This window comes from Pangasianodon hypophthalmus, chromosome 23, assembly GCF_027358585.1.
Source record: "Pangasianodon hypophthalmus isolate fPanHyp1 chromosome 23, fPanHyp1.pri, whole genome shotgun sequence".
Lineage (NCBI taxonomy): Eukaryota > Metazoa > Chordata > Actinopteri > Siluriformes > Pangasiidae > Pangasianodon > Pangasianodon hypophthalmus.
Window position 1 is genome coordinate 3,291,818 of NC_069732.1, and position 14,157 is coordinate 3,305,974.

A 14,157-nucleotide genomic window follows, 5' to 3' on the forward strand; every position below is an offset into this window, starting at 1 on the left:
TTTGTGTTATTTATTTATTTCTTTTACTTGCTTTTTCTTCTTCTTCTTCTTCTTCTTATTATTATTATTATCTTAACATTATAAGCCTAATTAATTGGTCACTTAAACTGAATAGGTCCAAATCCAAACCTCAATAACTTAAACACAATTATAAATAATAATATAATAATGCAAATACAAAAATTTAACAAAAAAGTGCTGTTAATAATAATAATAATAATAATAATAATAATAGAAAGTGTTTAGTAGCTGATTTGGTTTCTGTAGATGGAAAGTTAGAGAATAAAAAAAAATGTTTATGGCTCCAGTAAATAATTATAATGATACATGTTTGCCTGCTGTGCCTAATATTTCTGGATTATGCCCATAAAATAAACATGCGCTGTAATCATCACAGGGTCCATGTCATTTTTCTGTTCTTTTTGGGTTTTTTGAGCCTGGATGGAGTTCCTGGCTGCAGAACTGTTGAAACCCCCTGCTATACATAATTAATGTGCCATTTCACCAAATGATTACTGATTATGTATCACGCCACTGATTATTCAACACACACAAGCACACAGAAAAAGTTTTGGGTGACTTTTATAACTCTTTGTAAATAATAAGTGACCACTTGGTGGAGCTGTGGCCCCGTCCAGGAGGCTCACGGTTCGAGTTTACAGTCAGTTTGAACATTGGAGGTAAGAAAAAAAAAAAAAAAAAAAAACCTGTCCGTTTATTACACTAAAGCATGCAAGCTTGAGAAATAACGCTGGCGGCAGAGTGCTTGGAAAGGAGAAAAGAGGAAAGGAAGAAAAAAAGAAAAAGATATGGCAAATGTTTCTGTCCACACGCATGGACAGCATGTGGAGCGTAATCTGTGCTTGAGCTTCTTCCCCAATTAGGCTCAAATGATGAGTTTTAAAAAGCGGCACATGACGGCCAAGCTGCTGATTTTAGCAATAAAAATGGACACATGGCTGCATCTGAATGAGAGAAGAGGAAGAGGAGAGGAAGAAGAGAGGAAGAGGAGGATGCAGTAATGTTTTATTGTATGTCTATATCTTTAATAAGCTGTGATGTAAATTACATCTTTATCTCAGCCTCACTGTGGGATTTATATACACTTACCCCAGTGTTCCGGTGGGCCTTGGTCTGATATGCATGTGCCTACACACACACACACACACACACACACACACTCTCTCACATATTCTCCATTATGAAGCATATTACTGCTACGCAAGGAAAAAGTTCCCATCAGCATGTAGTTATTACAAGAAAAGCAACTTGTTACTACAAGAAAATATTTTGTTATTACAAATAAAGCAGCTTGTTATTACTATATATACAGTATATATATATATATATATATATATATATATATATATATATATATATATATATCATTACACCAAGAAGACTTTTCATAATTATGAGAAAATATCTTATCACAAGATGTGTATCATCTCATTAAAAAAGCATCTTGTTACTATAAGAAAAAATGTTATTATGAAAAAAAAGATATTACAAGCTATTTATCTCGTTACTCATTCCAGCTATCTCGTTATTACATTATTACGAAAGCATCTCTTTATTAGAAGCTATGTACCTCATTACTCTAAAGAACATCACGTTAGTACAAAAAAGCATTTCATTATTACAAGGAAACATCAAGACATGTATCTCGTACTCTTAGAAAACATATTTTTATGAGAAAAGCATCTTGTTTTTAAGATCACATCTATCTAGTTATTGTGAGTAAAGATTTTGTTATTAAAAGATATGTATCATGTTACTCTTAAAAGAGCATTTTTTAAAAGAAAAGCATCATTACAAAACATCTCGTTATTATGAGAAAAACATCTCTTTAATACATCTTATTATGAGAAAGGCATCAATTTACTAGGAGAAAATATAAAGTTATTATAAAGAAGCATCTTATTACAAGAAAACATCTCGTCGTTAGGAGGAGAACATCTTAGTATTACGAGAAAATATCTTGTTGCTCTTAGAAAACATCTCGTTACTAAAAGAAAACATCTTGGTATTATTTAAAAAAAACTTCTCATTGTTACAAGAAAAACATCTCGTTTTTACAAGAAAAGCATCTCATTGTTATGAGAAAAAACAAGTCATTGTTATGAGAAAAAACATCTAAGATATGAAAATTACAAGATATGAATCTTATTATTACAAGAAAATATCTCGTTATTATGACAAAGCATCTTGTTACTACAAGAAAATTCTCGTTATTACAATATTATATATCTCATTACTCTTAGAAAACAATTCGTTATTAAAAGAAAAGCACTTTGTTACTACAAGAAAACATCTCTTTATTATGAGCTATGTATCTCCTACATCTTAGAAAACATCTTATTACAAGATATTCATCTCATTATTACAAGATATTTTTCTCATTATTATGAGATATTATTACAAGATTACAACATGTTATTACAAGACAACATCTCGTTATTACAAGAACAGCAAGTTGTTGCTATGAGAAAAACGTTTCATAATTATGAGATAAATATGTTATAAAAACAAGATAATTGATCTCATATTTACAATATAGCCCACATGGGTGTCTGTTGGTAAGTTCTGCCAAATGGTGCAGCTGACAGAAATTTTACTCCACTAATAAGATGTTTTTCCCGTAGTAACAAGATGTTTTCTTCGTAGTAACGAGATGTTCTCTTCATAGTAACAAGATGTTTTCCTTGTAGTAACGAGATGTTTTTCTCTTAGTAACAAGATGTTTTTCTCATAGTAACAAGATGTTTTCCTTGTAGTAACGAGATGTTTTTCTCTTAGTAACGAGATGTTTTTCTCTTAGTAAAGCGATGTTTTTCTCTTAGTAAAGCGATGTTTTTCTCTTAGTACAGTGATGTTTTTCTCATAGTAACAAGATGTTTTCTTCCTAGTAAAAAGATGTTTTTCTCTTAGTAAAGCAATGTTTTTCTCTTAGTAAAGTGATGTTTTTCTCATAGTAACAAGATGTTTTCCGCGTAGTTACGAGATGTTTTGATCATAGTAATGAGATGTTTTCCTCGTAATAACAAGATGTTTTAATAACGAGATATTTTTCTCCTAGAACTGACATCTTTTTCTCGTAGTTTTCTCATAGTTTCTTCTTGTATGGCAGCAGTACTTCCGTACTCCGTCCGCCATCCCACTCCATTTTGCTCTCTGTCACTGTCTTTCTCTTTCCCTTTTCTCTATCACTCCTTCTCTCTCCCTCTCTCCCTCTCTTTTCCATTGTGCAATGTCATGGCTCAGCACTGAACGTCGCCGGCTTGATGGAGGGGAGGAAGAAAAAACAGAGGACTGAAGTGAGGAAGGAATTGGCAGGAGGGAGTGAGAGCACTGTATTCACCAGTGTGTGTGTCTGTGAGAAAGACACACACACACACACACTTGCCTGTGGAGGCGATGGTGGTGTAAAAGAGCTCAGTGTGGCGAGAGTACAGCGGGGGTTTAACATGCTTCCCCAATGCTGCAGGGCCTGGAGTCTGGAGACAATCTCCTCTAATACACTCTCACACACATACACACACACACACACACACACACCACTATACACACACATCATCATAAACACACACCAAGAAAGAAAGAAAGAAAGAAAGAATGAAATAGCATGAGTATGAGAACAAAATAGAAGGAAAGGAAGTGAAAGAAAGAAGTAATAGAGGAAGAAGGATGAGAAAAGAAAATAAAGTAAATGAAGAAAGAAGGAAGAATGGAGGGATGGAAGGAAGGAAGGACGGATACAAAAAGGAAGGGAGGATAATAGGAAGGATACAAAAAGGAAGGAAGGAATTAACGATGTAATGATGGCGGGAAGGAAGGAAGGAATGATGGAAGGAGGGATGGATGGAAGAAAAGAAGCAAGGATTTTTCTTATTAAAAAAAAATGAAAATTAGTGTAAGTGGATAGAAGGATGGGTAGAAGGATAGGTAGAAGGATGGAAGAATGGATGCATTATTTATTAAAGAACATATACTTTTTATCCATTTATAGTTACATTTAATGTTGTAGAATGTTTGCAAAAAAAAGTTCTAGCAGGTCTAGAGCTGAGCAGAAGTGTGTTCCTGTTTTTAGGTGCTAGTCCTGATTTAGGAGGATGACAGACAGCTCACTGACCAACATCACCATACAACATGTTAATACTGAGTGAGGTGTGTGTGTGTGTGTGTGTGTGTGTGTGAGGGAGAGAGATGAAGCCCCTGACACTCTGACGTGAGGCTGAGGGAATTGGGTGATGTGCTCGAGGTTATTAGTTAGGCTCTGCTAGACCATGTAATAGTCTCACAGTGCACCAGGAAGTCGGCGCTCCGGGCCTCACCATCATTCTGACACAGAACCACTATACACACACACACACACACACACACACACACACACAGTGACACACACACATACTTATTCCTACTTTTATTATGATGTGCTTTACAGTTTTTCACGATTTCTTACACACATTCCTCAGTTTTTTTTTCCAATAATTCTCTAAAACCCATTTCACTGGAGTTCACTCTCATTACAAACTCCTAACACACACACACACAGACACACACACACACACACACATGAGAAAAGCAAGGTAAAAGGTAAATAAAGCAAACAGGGAAGGATCGAAGAATGGAAGGAAAGAATGAAGAAAGAAAGGAAGGAAAAAACAGTGGAAGAAGGAAGGATGGAAGGAAGGATAGAAGGATGTAAGATTGGAAGGAAAGGTGGAAGAATGGAAGGAATAATGGAAGGATGAAAGGATGGATGGATAGAAAAAAAGGAAAGAAAGGAAAGCAAAGAAGAAAAGGGTAAAATAGAGAAAGAAAGAAAGAAAGAAAAAGAAAATCTCTGAAACACATTTCAGCAGAGTTCATTCTCATTACAGACTCCTAACACACATTACACACACATACGAGAAAAGAAAGATAAACAATTAAACAGGTAAGGAAGGAAGGAAAGATGGAAGGATGGAAGGATAAATTGAAGGAAGGGAGGAAGAAGGATGGAAGTAAGGATGAAAGGGATGAAAGGAATGAAGTAAGAAAGGAATGATGGAAGTAAGGATGGAGGGAAGAAAGAAAGAAAGAAAGAAAGAAAGTCAGAAACGCATTTCACTCTCATTACAAACTCTTAACACACATTATATAAAACACCAAACACTGACACGACAGCTAACTAGCATATCAGTGAAGTTAGCTTACAGGCTAAGAATGTAGCAGTCTTAGCTTGCTAGTTATCTAACATGCCTAATTTATACTGCTTTAACAAAGCTACGTAGCTCACCTAAAATTTACATCGAGCTACCTAACCCTACATATCTAGGTCTCGTTCTTACTGAGGAGATGCCTATAATGGATGTGTTTAGCTAGCTAACTTTGTTCAGCTAACAAATGAGTTCATGGTGTCTGTCGGGCAGCAGCTCAGCTTTCAGTTAGCATCATTTAGCCACTGGCAGGACGCCATTTGAAAGTGTTACTTTAGCCGATTAGCACTCCCTGTCTTTTAGTGCTAATCCATAAAAATAATAGGATTAACATTTTAGCTAACATCAGTCTGATTCCTAAATAAAATTCTCGATAGATTCTTCAGTCAGATTATAACCAAGTAGCGTCAGGTTGCTAGGCTACTCTGGACTTTTTGCAACCATGCTGCATGTGCATTTCTTTTTGTTTCCAAACACTAACAGAGTCTTTTTCAAAATCAAAATTGTCTTGTTTGATTGGCAGATAATTTTGCTTATTTTAACTGTTTACTTCTAAAACGAAACAAAATTACCTGCGAATGAAACACACATAGGAAAAGGGCTTCATAAACTTCCATTTGTTTTATTGTAATCTTATAGGCATATTAGCTCAAGTAGACTATATTCAACATACATTCACTTGCTATCTTTTTTTTTTTTTGAGATGTGGTAGATGAAACTCCCTCTGTGTGTGTGTGTGTGTGTGTGTGTATGTGTGTGTGTGTGTGTGACAGAGAGAGATCTTTCTGAGGACCAACTGTTCCTGTAGTTGGTGATCTGTGGGGAAATTTTGCATCCACTGCAGCCTCAGATTCTTGTTCTTGGCTGACAGGAGTGGAACCTGATGTGGTCTTCTTCTGTTACAGCTCATCCACCTCAAGGTTTGATGTGTTGTGCATTCTGAGATGCTTTTCTGCTCACCACGGTTGTAAAGAGTGCTTATTTGAGTTACTGGAGCCTTCCTGTCAGCTCTGGCCGTTCTCCTCTAACCTCTCTCTTCAACAAGGCGTTTGCACCCACAGAACTGCTGCTCACTGCTGCTTTTTTGTTTTTCACACCATTCTCTGTGTAAACTCTAGAGACTGTTGTGTGTGAAAATCCCAGAAGATCAGCATTTTCTGAAAGACTCAAACTAACATCCATACCACGGTCAAAGCCACTGAGATCACTGAGATTTTTCTCCATTCTGATGTTTGATGTGAACATTAACTAAAGCGCTTGACCTGAATCAGTATGATTGGCTGAGTGAGCAGGTGTACAGGTGTTCCTAATAAAGTGGCTATATATATATATATATATATATATATATATATATATATATATATATATATATATATATGGAGGTGTGTGTATATATATGTGTGTGTGTGTGTGTGTGTGTGTGAAAGCAGCCGGGACGGTAATGCTGTATCAGAATGTTTGCATATGTGCTGAATTTGCTGTTTCATCCCCAGAAGACCTCATATTCACTTCTTCATCACCTACTGCTTCTGCTCTCCTCCGTCCTCTTACTCCTTTACTCTCTTTTTCTGTCGCTCTCTCTCTGTCTCACTCTCTCTCTTTTTCTCTCACCCTGCCTGTCTGTCTCTCTCTATCTCCACCACCCTGCCCGTCTCTGTCTCGCTATGTTTCCCCCTTTCTCTCTCTCTGTCTCACCGTGTCTGTCTCACTCTCTCTCTTTTTCTCTCACCCTGCCTGTCTGTCTCTCTCCTTCCCCTTTTCTCTCTCTGTCTCACTTTCTGTCTCTCCATCTGTACCTTTCTCTCCTTCTCTCTCTGTCTGTCCATCTCTATCACCCTGTCTACCTCTGTCTCTCTCTCTTCCCCCTCTCTCTGTCTCACTTTCTGTCTTTCCATGTCTACTTCCCCCTCATTCTCTCTCTCTCTCTCTCTCCATGTCTGTTTCTCGGTCTCTGTGTCTCTTTCCATCTCTGTCACCCTGGCTGTCTCTCCCTCTCTCTCACTCAGTCTCATGCTCACTATCTCTCTCTGTGTCTGTCTTTCTCTCTCTCCTTTTCTATCTCTCTCCATCTTTCTTTCTCCATCTCGCTCTCTCATACCCTGTCTGTCTCTCTCCTCTCTCTCTCTCTCTCTCTCTCACACACGTTCTCTGTGACTCATATGGAAATGGAAAAGGGCAAAGAGAGAGAGAAGGAGAAAAAAATCCTCCCATCACAGTGGCCCATTTAATGGAGTGCAGTAGTGAGATTTGGCCTCTTTGCCATTATGGGAGATCAGTTCAGAGTAAAAATAGACTGATTAAGTTTATTAGGAGGTGCTGCTGGGGGGCGTGATAGACTCTCTCCCTCTCTCTCTCTCTCTCTTTCTCTATTTCTCTCTTCTTTGTGCCTCATTATTGTATCTATTTCTTTTAGTCTTTATAATTCTTCCTTCAGCTACTTTTCTCATTCCTCTCTCTGTCTTGTTCCTTCTCTCTCATGCTTCATTTGTCCTTCTCTTCTTCATTTCTTTAGTCTCACAAAGTCTTTTTTGTCTTTTCTCCTTCAGCCTTTCCCTTTTTTTCCCTGATTTTTTTTTTGTCTCTTTTGGTCTTTTTTTGATGGAGTCTCTCTCTCTCTCCTCTCTCTCTCTCTCTCTCTCTCTCTCTCTCTCTCTCTGTGATTGGCTGAGCTGAGCATTTGAGCAGATATACAGTGTGGTGAAAACAGTGCAGTCCATTATGATGTGATGATGCCTGTGTAGGGCACTTCGAAGTGTGCACACTCATAGCAGCCATTTACAGGCTCATTCTCGACTGAAGTGCTGAAACACATTTCCTCCAAAGGGCCCTTGTATGAAGCGAGTGGTGGTCTTTAAGTTATTATTCTGAATGCGTGTAAAGTCTAAGTGTAAAAGATATTAGCATTCTGCATTTTGAAATAATACATGCTAACCATTGTGCTGAGGCAAGATGATTTAAGAAGTAATGTTCAAAATGATGATTTAGTCACAGAAAATTGTTCAGGATAAAATACTGGATAAAATGCATCGACAACGTGTCTCCTCTTAAACAGGAAGTAATAAAAATATCAAAACTCATCAGAAAAAAGTTAATTTTACTGTGTGTTTCGTTCATTCGTGACCATCACATTATCTGAAACGTAGCAACTTTGAGGAAGGCTTTAAGCTCTGCCCACTCTGCAATAATGTCATGTCATATATCTGTGAAAAGCTTGTTTTCTATACAGCTCTTATTTCCTGGAGTATATGGACTGAAAGACACGCCCACTCAGTGCAGCTCTCATTTCCTTATATGTACTGAAAGACACGCCCACTCGGTGCAGCTCTCATTTCCATATACAGACTGAAAGACACGCCCACTCAGTGCACCTCTCATTTCCATATACAGACTGAAAGACACACCCACTCAGTGCACCTCTCATTTCCATATACAGACTGAAAGACACGCCCACTCAGTGCACCTCTCATTTCCATATACGGACTGAAAGACACGCCCACTCAGTGCACCTTTCATTTCCATATACGGACTGAAAGACACGCCCACTCAGTGCACCTCTCATTTCCGTATATGGACTGAAAGACACGCCCACCCAGTGCACCTCTCATTTCCGTATATGGACTGAAAGACACGCCCACTCAGTGCACCTCTCATTTCCATATACGGACTGAAAGACACGCCCACTCAGTGCACCTCTCATTTCCGTATATGGACTGAAAGACACGCCCACTCAGTGCACCTCTCATTTCCATATACAGACTGAAAGACACGCCCCCTCAGTGCACCTCTCATTTCCATATACAGACTGAAAGACACGCCCACTCAGTGCACCTCTCATTTCCATATACGGACTGAAAGACACGCCCACTCAGTGCACCTCTCATTTCCATATATGGACTGAAAGACACGCCCACTCAGTGCACCTCTCATTTCCATATATGGACTGAAAGACATGCTTTTTGACATGGAGATAGACTGAGTTTTTCTAACCCATGTGTTCATTATTATTATTATTATTATTATTAATATTATTATAATTATGTATACAGACTACAGTCCCCTGGTGGCATGGAGAGTTACAGAATTCCCGCTAACACAGATACAGAACGTCTATCATGTCGTCACTCCTTTCACGTGTCATCACGTCTTTCACGTCATCGGTTGGTGTTGGTTCTTTAAAATCTGTTTGGTGTGTTACAGAGCTTAGTCACTTTCCTCCTCATCTTCATTACCTCACATTTCATCTCTTTAGTTTTATCTTTTCCAGCATGTACTGTAGCTCTCTGTACACGTGTGTGTGTGTGTGTGTGTGTGCGCATGCATGTTATGACCTAAGCAGTCCAAGCCCCTCCCAATGGATAAAATTAGCAGGAGTTTCAGCCTGTGAGTATGTGTGTGTATGTGTATAGGTGTGTGTCTTTATGTGAGTGTGTGAGAGGCTTTGAGAAAGACAATACACACTCCAGAGTTGTTGCTGTGGCAGCGCTTTTGTAATTAAGTGTGTATCGCGAGTTGGTCCTCATTACGGCGCATTTTGACCCTACAATACCGTGGGACTTGTATTTTTGGGTCTAGACACAAATGAGCTCATACACTCCCACACACACATACACACACATACATACACACACACACACCTCTCCCCGTCCTCTCCTACGTTTCGGATGGGTGCGGCTCAGTGGGTAAGAAAACAGTGTTGTTTAAAGAGAGAACAAACACAGCAAACGAGTCAATAAACTGAGCAGAGGTCAATGTGGGTTTTATTTAGCATCTGTTTCATTTGATTTGCATGCACAGAGCAATGCCAAAAATCCTTCCTCACATGTGCATCATTAAATACACAAAAACGTACACACATAAACACACAAACACACACTCCTAACCCTGTGATTGCTCCCTGCAGTGAGTGTGTGTCTGTCGATTTGCACTTTAAAATAGACAGGCAAAAAAAAAAAAAAACATCAAAATGTAACAGCATATAATACAAAATATTCCAAATGTAAATGTATCAAAATAATTTTTTTAAATATTTAACAAAAAAATCTATTAAAACATATTTTTGTAAGAAGGATATTGGATTAGTGGTGCCATTACTAACGCTGATTCATAATGGTAATGTTATTAGTAATAATAGTATTAGTGATTGACAGGTAACACTAGATATCCTTAAGAAACAAGAACAGAGCTAGCTGTGGCAGTGGGTGTGGTCACTGCTGCAAGTGGGCGGGGTTTTGGTGCAAGCACGCTAGCTTCATGTCAGTTAGTAGCACTATAGCGATCGAGTTAACCCCCCTCTTTCCCCCCACCACCTACGACATCATTTTTACAGCACATCCTCAAGTTTTTTTTTTCTCTTATAACACAGAAGTTTGCCAACAATTAGAATTTATATTCACTAACGAATAATATATTTGTTATCCATTTATAGTTTTTAAAAAAAATACTTTTTATAGTTATATTTAATGTTGTGGAACGTCTATGAAACAAGTTAGTTCCTGTTCTCACTTACGTTATAGCAGCTACAAACTGTCGTTCTCTCACCAGCCTCTCTTTTTTCTCTTTCTTTAAGTTAATAAGACAAAAATAAATGCAGCTTGAGAAAAAAAAGCGTAAACTCCTCTGTCCTGAAGATGTCGGAAAACTTAAAGTTCCAGCTTTATCTCTGACTGTTACAAAGCTCCATCCCTAAATGTTTAATAAACCTCTCCTTACAGAAAACTTCACCACATCAATGATTGCATGCTTTATTCTTTATTAAATTACACCTTTAATCTGTTTGTTATTAGTTTTAGAGTATGTGGCATGTCTGCCGTATAAATCTAATACGATAGTGTACACATTTTCACTTCAAATACATTACTGTCTGAAAAGCTTTGTTCTCCCCAACACTACTGAGTGAGCGTTACTAAATCTGTTCTGTCAAGAGGATCAGGTGACTAATATTACTACATCTGATTGGTCAAGGGGCTCAACTGAGTAAAAGCATCGATAGTTCAGAAGATTGTAGACGTTTTTTTTTTTTTTTCCTTTTTTCCACTTTATCTCAAAGTCAGTTACTTCCTAAAGTAACAGGTGCACAACAAGTAAATCATTTTGTATCATTTTCATAATGTACACATAATACAACACTTATATTAATAATAAGTGTATTAATAATAATAAAGTCCATTTGTTTCCTACCTGCCAACATCTCAGAGATATTTGCAAGAACATGACAAGGCATGATTTGCACAACTGGCGATTTCACAGCGTTAATGTAGACGTATGATTTGCAGCTGCACTACTGTTAGAGCTGCTGTTATAGGAAATTAATCAACACCTTCTAACCAATCAGAATCCAGAATTCAGCAGAACTGTGGTGTAAACTATTTTACTAAATGAACACTTCAGTGTACTGATTGATAGCCAAGATAACCAGATAACTACCAAGATACAATAGCTAGCTATTTTTCGTTAATGTTGATTCAGAAAGGCCATTGTTGTTACTTGTGGTGGTGTGGGCCGAGGGCAGGTGGTGTGGGCCGAGGGCAGGTGGTGTGGCCGAGGGCAGGTGGTGTGGCCGAGCGTGGGTGGGGGTCAGGGGGTGTGAGGGGTGTTCATGTCTAGTTTGAAATTCTACTCGACTCACTACGCTGCTGCTTTGTTTTTCTCACGACTAACTTTGGATTGACCATAAGTGAAATAATTTGGTCTACTCTTAAACTCATAAACTAGTGACAAGACCTGGTCCCACCCACCAATTGTCCTTTTTCTTTTGGATTTCTAAGGCATTGACGTCTTATTGTCTTACTGTTTTCTTATTAAGACAGGAAGGCATACTCTTTTCAAGTCTGTTCTTGGTGGCCGTAGACTGGACTAGGAAACAGACAACAGCTGACAAGCCAAGGGGCCTTCAGTGGACTCCACAGTCCCGGCTAGAAGACCGGATCGGATTTTGCGGATGACCTGGCACTTATGGCACGGATTTTGCGGATGACCACCTACAAGAGAAGACAGAGCGGCTCAGCACTTACGCAAAGCAGATAGGCCTCAACATAGACCAAATTTCCCCTTGAGGATCAATAAAGTACTCTCTTTCTCTATCTATCTCTATCAGCCTAATGAAAACACAGGTGATCTCCATAAACTGTCCTACACAAGCTCACATCAAGCTAGAAGGAGAAGTTCTACAAACACTGGAAACCTTCACCTATCTGGGCAGTCTGAGGAGCCACGACAGTGGGACAGAAAATGACATCCAGGCCAGACTTGGCAGAGCTCGTGCAGCCTTCACCAGACATCAATCCATCTGGAAGTCTAAGGAGATTACCATGAGAACCAAAGTAAAGCTGTACAACCGCGATGGCAAATCTGTTCTTCTCTATGGCTCGGTGCCTCAGGAAAACATGCAACATCTACTGGCCGAACAAAATAAGCAACATCATGCTATGTTAGAGGACAGGCTGTCGCAGCATTGTCCAGGAGATCCAGCAACGCCGTCTGAGGTGGTTGGGCCATGTCCTACGGATGCCAGCTAAGAGGATTCCTAAGAAGGCACTACATTGGACACCACCAGCGAAGAGCATGCCAGGCCACCCTAAAACAACATGGCGGAGAACTGTGCTTTAAAAAAACTAGTCTCATAGTCTCTTGTCATTATTTACCATAATCCAGGTAAAATCTGACATCGCAAATGGCTTCCTAATTACTTCGTTTGTGCACTACATAGGGCATAGCATAATGCCACGTGTAGAGTGTAGAGATTCAGCTACGGAACATGTGTGCCTCACGTTTCTGTTGTATTTTAATGTCGTCTGATGAAGTCATTTATGTTTAGAGTACATATTAAAGTATTGGCACCCTTGGCTGTGTTTGGGTTACATGTTGCTATTAAAACAAACTCATAGGGTTCTAAAAGTATAAAATGCAATCCTGTGGATTTCAGATGTAATGACACAGCCCATCCCTGCTTGTTATATTGCGCAGGAAGCTAATATAGTAATGTGGAGAAACATCTGCTACCCTTGTCTGTTTTTCCCCTCTCTTATTCTCCATCCACCATCCTCCCATCCTCACTTTTTGAGATATTTTCTGCGTCACCCCCCCATCTTCCACATATCCATTTCTGCTCCCTGCTTAGCTCTCGATCCCTGACTCTAAGCTATGCACAGGACCTCTGGGAACTCATTAAGCCACTAACTTCAAATAAATAAAACAAACTGCTCAGACAAAATGAGAGATCTATTCAAAAAAAAGAAGAGAGAGAGAGACAGAGAGAGGAGAGCTCTCTCCATATCCCCCAGCCTGGCTCTTTTCCCCAGCACATCCTCTCGCTCTGCTTCTTCCCTCTTTGTTTCACTGGCTGCCTCTGTCAATTCAATTAATTTCAAACGGGCTTTATTGGCATGACGGCGGCATTATGGCGTTGCCAGAGCTTTTAGAAACACACACACACTTTTAAGCACACACACACACACACACACATGCACGCACACACAAGAAAAAACCCACAGCATAATATCTTGTCTCACAGCGTCTGGGTGCCTCGCATCCTCGCCGCTCTGTCTCGTCACACTCTTCCTGCCAGCATATAATCACACCAGCCAGACATCTAGTGAGGGAGAGAGAGAGAGAAAGAGAGAGAAAGAGAGAGAGAGAGAAAATAAACAGGGGGGAGGTGGAGAGAAAACACACCCTCTCTCTTTCTCTCCCTCTCTCTCACTCTCTCTCTCGCTCTTGTCTTGTCGTTTTCCTAGCCTCCATTGTCCAAGCTGCATTAGATCAGTAACAACACCACAAACTTGCACAACATGCACTCTTATTAGCTGCTTTAATCAGGTATAAATCACCGACTGTAGTCCATCTGGTGCGCTGCACAAAGTATTGCCCCCCCCACCTTGTCCATCAGTGGAAACAGACCACCACAGGATCACTGCTATCCAAATATTGCTTACTAAGAATAATTTTTTAAATTGGGAAA